Genomic DNA, 10,753 nt, shown 5'->3' with positions numbered 1-10,753 from the left:
AGGGAAGGTTCCTGGTCCTAGAGAACGAACTAATTAACGGGAAGAAATAGGATAAATGCACGTTGTCGTTAATTAATAGATCAGTTTAGTTATAATTAATTGGCTCGAGGCTTCGCAGGAAGGTTCAGTGGTTAATTAATTTGAATGATTTACAGGAGGTAAGTGCCTACGAGTAACATGAGAAAGATGTTTTGATGATATTGGAAATGCAAGGAATGCCGATCGATGTTTTAATAGATGACACAGTTAACTTTGAACATGAATTTTATCATTCGTCTTTTTCAATGTAAATATGTAAAAATGTAAATCGTGTTTAAAGCACATTTAATGATAACTAAACTCACTACAAAATAAATGATAATTATGTAATTTATTTTTTTAATAATATGATATGATCAAAGGTTCATTTAAAAGTCAACGACACCAACTATTAAAATCGGGGATAATACTTAGTTGTGATGGACTACTGAATGATATATTGCTGGATTTATCTCGCCAAATAATTTTGTAAAAAAACGTAATGTTATTGCTTAAACTGTGGTAGTGCATTAATTAATTATTAATGTATATGTTAAATTCATAATGAAAACCTCATGAGTCAGAGATCGATCTTACTTATAGTACATCTAGCTTTGAAAGATGTCGTAATATACGAGATTACGTACACAAAAATTTATGAATCCATGCTCTAGATAAACCATCCATCCCGCGCATCTTGGAGTTAATAGTAGTTAAGAACGTGTGTGTAGGGGAATCCGCTGTTCTTAATTAATTTTGACCTTCTAGAATGGTGCTTTTAATTAATTACAAGAGCTAGCTTGTAGATTGTTTCTACTATTCTGGATGCTTGGGACGTAATCAAAATTTTTGACTCTTGATAATAACTATTTTTTTTCTAGAGTTCATATATAGCGAGTAATTAAGCTTAATTAGCTTGCATGTACTGAACGTACACTTCTATCTTGGCCGTTGATCAGTCATGCATGACCATTTTTTTTCAAAAAAAATAAATCTGTTGAAACTAGGTCAGGTTTTCTTTCTTAGTTTCTTCAGTCAAGACCTATGCTGTTTTGCATACAACAATATAATTAATATAGAATTAAGAAGATGCCGTGGACACATGACTAGATAAAACCTAACATATCTAACAAGTTGGCATGCCATATATTCTCCACAAACGCTATTCTAAGTCCAATTTTCCAGGGTCTGCTTCTAGAATGGCTCCTATAATTAAGCAACAATGAAGGGAGAAGAATAGCTGGAGACTTGTCAACGTATGGAAAAGCTATTACTTCTTCACACTAGCTAGACTCCACGGAATAAGCTATATATTCACCGTTGAAATTAATTAACTTGAAAGCGACCGAAATGTATTTTGTAATACTGGCTAGCTAACTAACGTACGTTTGCTGTATGTTTGGCCACACCATCAAAAGTGTTGAATTATTTCAGCTCTCACTTTGACGGCTGGCGTTCACAGCTGAAGGCCTCGATCTCGATCCCCAGTCGTCACTGCAAAAAAGGGTCTTTCTCTTGTTAGATCGGACGAACAGTAGTGAGCCACACCCATCTATTCCTCCTTTCGCCAACGACGATGATAGATTGAGGACTCTCTTCACCCCCACCCCCCCCCCCCCCACCCCCCCCAAATGTCTCACGTTTGTTTACTGGGTGGCTTTCGAATGTTCATAATGATTTCAAACCACATATTCATGTTGAGAAGCCGCTACATGCTAATTGTCGCATTGGTTCACTACTAAAAACGATTTCCCTGTACAAGGTCCTTTTTAGATTGCAGACGGACCATAACTGGTCACGTCTGCAAAAATCATCCTCCCATTTTTGCGTGTGGACCCTTAAAAGAACCGCACGTGAAATTCGATTTTTGCAAGCGGGTTTCTTAAGGGTCTGCACACAAAAATAAGCCTATTTTTGCAGGCAGATCTCTTAAAGGGCCGCACACAAAATTGAATTTTCGCATGTAGACCTCTTGAGAAGACCGCACGCGAAAATACCCTTTCTCCTCTCTAGATTTTTTCCTCCCATCACTTCAAAATTTTCATCCTTATCCTCTCCATCTCTCTCACCTACTGATCCTTATCCTCACTCTCCTCATTTGTCTCTCACTTTCTCCTCTCTCTCTCACACTCCTCACCCTCTCTCAAACTCTCCCAGCCGGGAGAGTGGCGGCGGCCGGCGGAAGGGCAGTGAAGGCGACGAGGGGCGACGGCAGAAGAGGCTGGCGCGCAGCGGCCAGCGAAAGGGCGGTGAAGGTGGCGTGGGTGACGGCGGCAGGGGCGCGCGCAGCGGCCGGCGGAAGTGATGAGGACATCCTCCACTATTACCTGCTGGCAAAGACGACAAAGTCGGGCAGCGACCGTGTGAGCCTCTGAACTGAATAATCCCACCTTGCTTAGCTTGGGAGGAGGAAGCCACCTTAAAAGGAAGAGCCACCCTTCCCCTATTGAACTAATCTTTTAGGGAGATTGGGTCTTTCCCCGAGTGTGTGTGTCTAAGAACTGTTAGGGTCCAGGCAACCTTAATTTGTTGGGCCTTGGACGACCCCACCTGAGCCTAATTGTTATCAGGAAGGGCGGCGAAGGTGGCGTGGGGTGACGGCGGCAAAGGCGAGGCCCACCCCACCTGAGCCGGATTGTTATCAGGAAGGGCGGCGAAGGTGGCGTGGGGTGACGGCGGCAGAGGCTGGCGCGCGCGGCGGCCAACGGGAGAGCGACAAAGGCAGCTTGTCGGTGGCAGCGACGGGAAGAGGCGGCAGCGGAAGGAGCACAGATGGTGGCAATGGCTTGAGGAGCCCGGCGGCGGTAGCGGTGGGAAGAGCCTAGTGGCGGGAGTACGACATCAGCTCAATTTTTGCGATTTTTATTTTTTTTCGTATTTTTGTTTTCGCGTGCGAGTGTGCCACTTGCACGGAAAAATTGGATTTTCGCAGACCTTTTCGGCTAAACGGACCGGAGGTCCGCACGCGAAAACCACTTTTGGCCGTGGAAAATCATTTTTGTAGTAGTGACTAGTTAGAAATGATATGTTTTCTGGTAGAAACATTTTCTTCTTATTTATAGGATTCTTTTTGTCAATTATCCATTGGCTGTGCACCTATTTTATATTCACTCCATCCCAAAATATAGCAAACTAGAATCGGATAGGACGTATTCTAGTACTACGAATATGCAAGTACTGGGATACATCTCGTCTGTTCTTAGGTTATTATATGTAGTTAAATTTAGAGTAGTTTAACTTTGACCAAAGTTAAAACGACTTATAGTCTGAAACGGAATGATTACAGTTAACTGGACAGCAATATATATTTATTCAACGACAGAACTTGTTTAATTTGACCACCCTAAAAGATATATAGATGACGGCAGTGCATTATAAAGCAATGACTCGATTCAACTACTGCTGGGGTTCAGAGCTACTCCTAGGCGGCTACGCGGGTGGTGATCCCCAAGGTAATCGGAAAGATTAGTCAATGATTGTTCCAGACATGATGCGTGTTCAGAGGGTTTCAGATACAACGAACGGGATGCAAAGTGCACACGTGTCACGTGAGCGCATCAAAAACAACTTTTTGACTGTTTTTCAACGAGAGAAAATATAATACTCTCTTTGCTTTAAAACATTGAGTATTTTGTCTCGTTAGAAACCAATAGTTACTCTATTGATTATAAACTACTGGAGTACTAATGAAGTGATGATCTTCGTTAATTTGCAGAATTAATTTCGTTAAAACGTGTGTACACTAATCATCTTCTAGCAACATGCATATATGCCCTGCGTAGCCACCAAGTTAGCTACTACAGTACTACTCCTACTAAAACAAACAACCTAGTACTAGTAGATGAAACCCCAATACTTTTCCAAGTAACCCAAGGTGGTCAAAGACGAAAAATCAGCATATCAATAACTTTGAATACTACTCAGTCTCAGAATCTCCCAACCGTTTTATCTCGATCAACAGAAGTCGTCGTCGTCGTCGAGATCAACCTCAACTTAACTGGGCTCTCATGGGGTTCTGGAATTCTAGAAAGCATGTGCTTGGAATTCAACAGCAAGAACCGGTGGTGTTTCCGTGCCTCTCTGGTAGTCATCAATCCCATGAACCTGCGGAGCTTCTTCCATTATATTATTCCATTTCATTTCCAATGTCGTATGCGACGAGAATTCTTCTCTCTCTAGCTGTTTCCTGCTATAGCTGGCCTTAGCATAAAATATCAGTAGTCACTTGTCGGTATCAGTCACAAATTTGACGTACTAATTTTTCTATTCGCTCAAAAAATAAAAGTTTTGACGTATTTTCTCCGTTAGAAAATTATCCTGATCTGTTAGGGCAAGTGTAATAGGGAAAATATGCCTACTATTAGGCGTTGATATCAACTTATTTTGCATTGCTAGAAGAAAGAGGGAGTGGAGATAGAGAAGGGGTTGACTAAATTGATTGGTGACAAAAATTAGGTGAGAGATAATTAAGGTGGGCCCACATGAAAAGATCATCTGTGATTGGTAGATAGCCTACGAGAGAGAACCAAGGTTTGGCCCACGTCGAGAAAAAAAATAATGGCTCGGTTAATTTTTATATTATCTTTAATTATATAAAAATAACATGTAAGCATCTAATAGATGGCTGCTTAATTACTCTTTTATTAGACTTGTCCTCAGAAGGCGATGGTTTTATTGATCTTAATTACCAATTGCAATTCAAGTTGCTCCACATGGACCATTAATATATATACACTCTGCCTAGAAGAAGCAACGATCAATTGATCAATCTCGTCAATAAATTAAATTGCACGAGCAGAGATTGCTGTCGTTTTTAATCGCATCACATTCGTTGCGTTATTTGGTTTTCACGTAGAGTTAGTGGAGACGCCTTGGGCGCCCTTGCATGCATGGCGCTATGGTAATTCCAAACATCATGTTACGTGTGGAGTACGGTTTAATTAATTGCCAAGACGGACACCTTAAACTGTCAAAAAAAAAAGAAGACGAAAACCTTGGAATTTTTTTTAAAATAATATTATTTTAATGGAAAATTTTAAAAATAGAAACTGATCGGCTAAAATTGCAAATTTAACACCTTGTCGAACAACCACAGCTCGACATGTACATGTCGAGCTGCCGTTGTTCGACAAGGTTGTTGTTCACTTAAAAAATAGAAAAAGGACAAGAAAGAGCATGGCGGGGGCCTATCGAATGCATGCACAGTAGTGTACAGTGTGCATTGATTGATCTCCTTTCTTTCTATCATTTTTTATCCCCTGTCGAACAGGGGCAGTTCGATAAGATATTTTTTTATACCTTGTCGAACAACTGCAGTTCAACAAGTACTCTGTCGAATTATGGTTGTTCGATATGTACCCCTGTCGAATTGTGGATGTTCGACAAGGCATTAAACTTGCAATTTTAGCCGATCAGCTTCTACTTTTACAATTTTCTATTAAAATAATATTATTTCTAAAAAAAATTCATCATGTCTGAGAGATTGAGGGTGAAAACTTGAGAAGTGGAAAGTGTAAAGGCTAGTAGTACGTAGAAGCACCGTTCGTGCATGGCAAACAGTAGTGGAGTACTGCTAATAACGCCCATTTCATTATTGAAACTTTATTCGAATTTCATTTCAGAAAATTTCAGAATAACTAGTAGTACTATTCGATCACTCCATTTTAGACAAAACTTAGGCGATCACTCCATTTTAGACAAAACTTAGGCTGCGTTTGTTCACGTAGATTGGGAACTCATTCCATCCGTACGGAAAACGGAGCGGTACATTAACACGTGATTAATTAAGTATTAGCCTTTTTCTAAATAAAATGATCAATATAATTTTTTATGCAACTTTTGTATAGGAACTTTTTCTAAAAAAACGCACAGTTTAACAGTTTGAAAAGCGTGCGTGAGGAATACGAGAGAGAGAGGGGTTGGGAACACTACCTCTGTATGGCTTCGCCACTGCTTACCTAACAGGGGATTAATTAATTAAATAATCACTTCCTCCGTTTCATATTATGTAAGTTGTTTTAATATTTTAGAATTTTTTAAGATTAATTAAGTTTGTATAAAAATATAGCAACATTTTTAACATAAAACAAATATATTACTTGAAATATACTATTCAATATTACATTTATCTAAACTAATATATGGTGTTGCAGATATTGCTAAATTTTTCTATAAACTTGATCAAACGTGAAAAAAGTCAAAACTAATATGATATAAAACGGAGGAGTAACAGCATACTGCAATTCGAATCATAGACCAAAAAAATCGCCGAAATCTCTACTATTATAAAAATTAAAAATGTTTTTGCCGATACTTTGGTACGTCATCCGTGTATGAGCCGGTTTTTAACTTCGTTCACTTTTGGAAATACATATTCGTATTTGATTCAGTTTTTAAATTCGTTCTCTTTTGAAAATATAGAAGGAGTTGTATAAGAAATATCTTTAAAAAAAATCACATGCTAAATTGAGACGATTGGACTCCTAATCGCATGCTAAATTGATCATGATTTTCTAAAAAAGGTATATATTCAGGCGAATTCCCACAGTGAATTTCACCTTAACTAAACCGTATAACAATAATAAGATTAAAATAACCTTCATCCGTTACAACACACGGGTATTTTCTTTTCTGGTAATTAATAAAAAAAAACCCTTCCCGGGGAATAGATAGAACCTAAGCCGAACTGGGCCTCTCACAACGCGCACCAAGCCAGCCCAATCTGTAGCGCGCAGCCCATCAAGCCCACTACTCCGCCCCCCTCGCGCGGCCCATCATCGAGTCCGAAACATGGTGGAAGTGGATCACATCAGCAACCAGCTCGGACACGTACGTGCACGTGCACTCACGCCTGCATATGCCGCTACTATAAATCAAAGTCAAGGCCGGAATCGGCAGGTGGTTTGCCGTGACGACGAGCGACCGACCGGAGCGACATGGCTTCTCCTTCTCCTTCTCCGCCGGGCGACGACCTCGGCGCGCTGGTGTCCGCCGCGATCGCGGCGGCGGCGAAGAAGCTGCGCGCCTTCCTCGACGACGACTACGCCAGGTACGAGTCCGCGCTGCTGGCGCTGGACGTCGTGGAGGCGCAGCTCCGCGCGCTCCCGCTCGGCGGCGGCGGGCGCGGGCGCGGCGAGGGCGACGACGACGACGACCCCGACGTGCGGGTGGCGCGCTTGGAGTGGAAGCTGCGGCTGGACGGGGCGACGAACGAGCTGGAGGACCTCGTCGGGGAGATGGAGGCGGCCGTCGAGGCGGAGACGAAGGCGGCGCGGTGGTGCTGGGCGCCGTGGCGGCGGCGGCGGTGCAGGGCGGCGGCTGAGGTGGTGGCCGGGTGGCTGCGGTCCGACGCCAGGAACAAGGTCAGGATGGAGCTCGCCGTCGGGAGGCTCGCCGGCGTGTACGTCCAAGGCGGAGAGCTCTTCGACGACGACGAGGAGGATGACGTGGCCGGCGACGGCGACGGAACAGCCGCATCGCAATGCAGGGATGGCGGCGCTTGTCAACCAGACGGTATGGCAGGCGAAACAACCAAGGCTTGGCCGACGCGGACGAACACGTCGTCCTCGTCGTCACCGCCTGCCATGCACAATGCCATCATCGAGTGCTCGCGATGAATAGATGAGTTCGTACTTAGCAAAATTAATCTTTGCAGCACACTGGTCTGGACATCGAACATATATTCATTTTTTTTAGGGTAGAACATATATTCATATTGAAGTAGCACTTCCTCCATTTTAAATTACTTGTCGTTTTAATTCTAAGAGTATTTTTTTTAGCTTAGGATTATTATAATATAAATTATTAGCAATATTCTAAAACAAACAAGTAGATTATTATGATAGATTATCATAATCTACAAACTAGACAAGTATAATCTGGCAATCTCCTCTAAACATGTTTTTTTATATATATATTATTGGGTGGCTAAAGACCCACTACCCTTACAATTTTATGTAAATTTACCCACCACCGCCACCGAACCCAATAGATCAAGTGCATCTGCTTCCTCTCTCCCTTTGCCACGCGCACATCCGCTTCCTCTCTAGTCACGCATGAATCTGGCACCTCACCCAGCCGCGCATGCATCGGCTTCCTCTCTCCCTAGTCAGTGGCGGATGCAGCTTTACAAAAAAGATGGGGCGGATATGTTCGCTCCATAAGTATAACCAAACACAACACATATTATATTTATATATTTTAATCACATAAAAAGTACAATACAATCACTAAATTAAGATAAATAAGAACATTCAAGATATTACCTTTTACTAGTTGTGTGCCCGTGCGTTGCAACGGAAATCAAAAGAAATCATGTTCAAAGCTCGATATTTACCCCGCCGATAGCCCTTTCATGATTCATCAAAGATAAATATGAGCCCTGAGAGCTACTGAGCTAGTATTTTGTTACCAAATGATATTTTGTTTACAAATTAAAAGATATAAAGTATTAAGTGAATTATATGGCATGATTAATTTTGGATAATCTAGACACAACTAAGCCTTTGTAGCCAAGGTACACCTTTTCGATTTAGGTCATATGCCAACCCTCAGCTATATGACATTTTTCACCAAATTTTGATACATTTTTTTTATCAAATTTAGATCGATATTACTATTTCAAATTTGAATTCTCGAATACCATTTGAAATTTCACTCATGTGTTGCAATGGGAACACATTTTATATCATATTGCGTTATTATTTTTTGTCAGGCCAAATCGATTGCATAAATATACAGCCAACGATGCACCAGGGACCCGGAGGAAGGAGGACCCCGGTTCTCGTTTCTCCAACATTCTGCATCACATAAACTGAAGCAAGAGCCTGTGCCTCGAATAAATCTTAACACGGTCAACAGAATCAATCTTTAACAAAAATGAGTGGATCCAACACAATCACAAAGAATCATGGGGAGGAGGGCCTGAATAGACATCACACAAGAGAGAACTTTACAGAAACTTTACATGGGCAGAAGGAGCTTACAGAAGGTCAGAACCCGAGGCGCCGCCACAACCTCCTCGCTGCCAGATCTGGAGGCCATGACACCACCATCACACCGCTTGAGCTGTCGCCAAGGCATCAAGTTGCGGCCATCATAAACCCTTTCCCTTTCGACCTCCAACCTCCTCCTTCCCGGCGTCTGTCGTGAAACCAGGCCATGCCCGCTATCTCCTCCTGCTTGGCCCTCCCTTCTCCCCCTCATGGTGGAGGCGGCAGCACAAGGGACAGATCCTATGGTCCCTGAGGTCAAACCCTTTGAATCTTATGAGTACCACCAGAATAACATTTTGAGATACTTGCTACAGAACTTACCTGCCAAAATGCACTCCTGATTACATTGTGATGCTGCTGGGGAAGTCAACCAAGCATCAACCATGGTCCTTCGTAAGTTCTTCTGATCAAAAGATGCTTCATATGTACGACCATAGCCATCAAACACCTATAAAATACCACAAAAAATTGAAACCATTAACCATTCGCTGTGAAAACTCCCATACTGAACAAAAAATTGAAGAACTTAACATTTCAGATAAGAAGACACTCCTTTAATACATAATGCAACATACAAAATTTGACATCTCAACCCAACAATGGTTATGTTTACAGCAATACATCCTACTGTTTTACAATTGTTGCTCACTAAATAAAGCATTAAATGATAAGTTGATAAAACGTACCTCAGGTGAGTAGGTGTGAACCAAAAAAAGTTTTTTTTATATATTTTTAATAGCAATGGAAACAATGCTTTTGAAAATAATTTTGCTTCTTTTTAACATTAACGACCAAAGTGATGTTTGGAAGTAATTTTGCTTATAGATGAATGTTATTTCAAAAATTTACTGCGGGTGATGTTAGGTCCCAGTTTGAGCAAAGTAATTTATCGAAATGCTCGGTGTTATAACTTTATTGCCTAGTTTTCACGTGCGTCAACAGAAATCATTCTTCATTTAATTTCCTCGCCTACTTCTTCTTCTTAACCAATCACAACCTTCCTCCAATCATTTTCACCGACTTTCATTTAATTTCTCACCTACTTCCTCTTCTTAACCAATCACAACCTTCCTCTAATCATTTTCATCAATTTTCTTAATACTCATGACCACCTCAAAAATATCTACATTTTGGGACAATATATGTTAATGTAAGAATTTAATACAAATTGAGATAATCTTATTAAAGATTGTAATAATTTAATCGTATTTAACGGTTATAAAAGGGCACGCTGATCTTAACTGCAGTAGAAGTTGTCGCAGCTATGATGTAAGTGACACACAGCATTTAACAAACGGCACATACCGTGGCATCGGCACATACCGCGGCCAAAGCCCATGGATGCCTAGGTAGCTAGGTGTTCTGCCGACTCCTCAACCGCCGCCACTGCCGCCTGGTTTATTGTGTCACCTCTATTGGTCGAATGATTGTGTCACCTCTATTGATCGAATCAAGATCTATTGATCGAATGATTATGTCAGATCTAATAAGGGTAGATAATATGGCGAGATCTAATAAGGGTAAATAATATGACGAGGTATAATACTATAACATGACTCAAAGTTATGTATCCTACCTAAGTGGTCAATGCGGTAAGTATGGCGACGAATAGTTAGCATTGCTATCTCCTCACTCGCTACATTGATTTTGCGTTACTAGCCACATTTAGCATTGCCATCTCTTCACTTGCTACATTGATTTTGCGTTACTAGATACACGGTTTAAAATATGTAATATTTATG

This window comes from Oryza glaberrima, chromosome 7 (assembly GCF_000147395.1).
Source record: "Oryza glaberrima chromosome 7, OglaRS2, whole genome shotgun sequence".
NCBI lineage: Eukaryota > Viridiplantae > Streptophyta > Magnoliopsida > Poales > Poaceae > Oryza > Oryza glaberrima.
The sequence above is the reverse complement of the archived record's forward strand: the minus strand, read 5'-3'. Positions refer to the sequence as shown.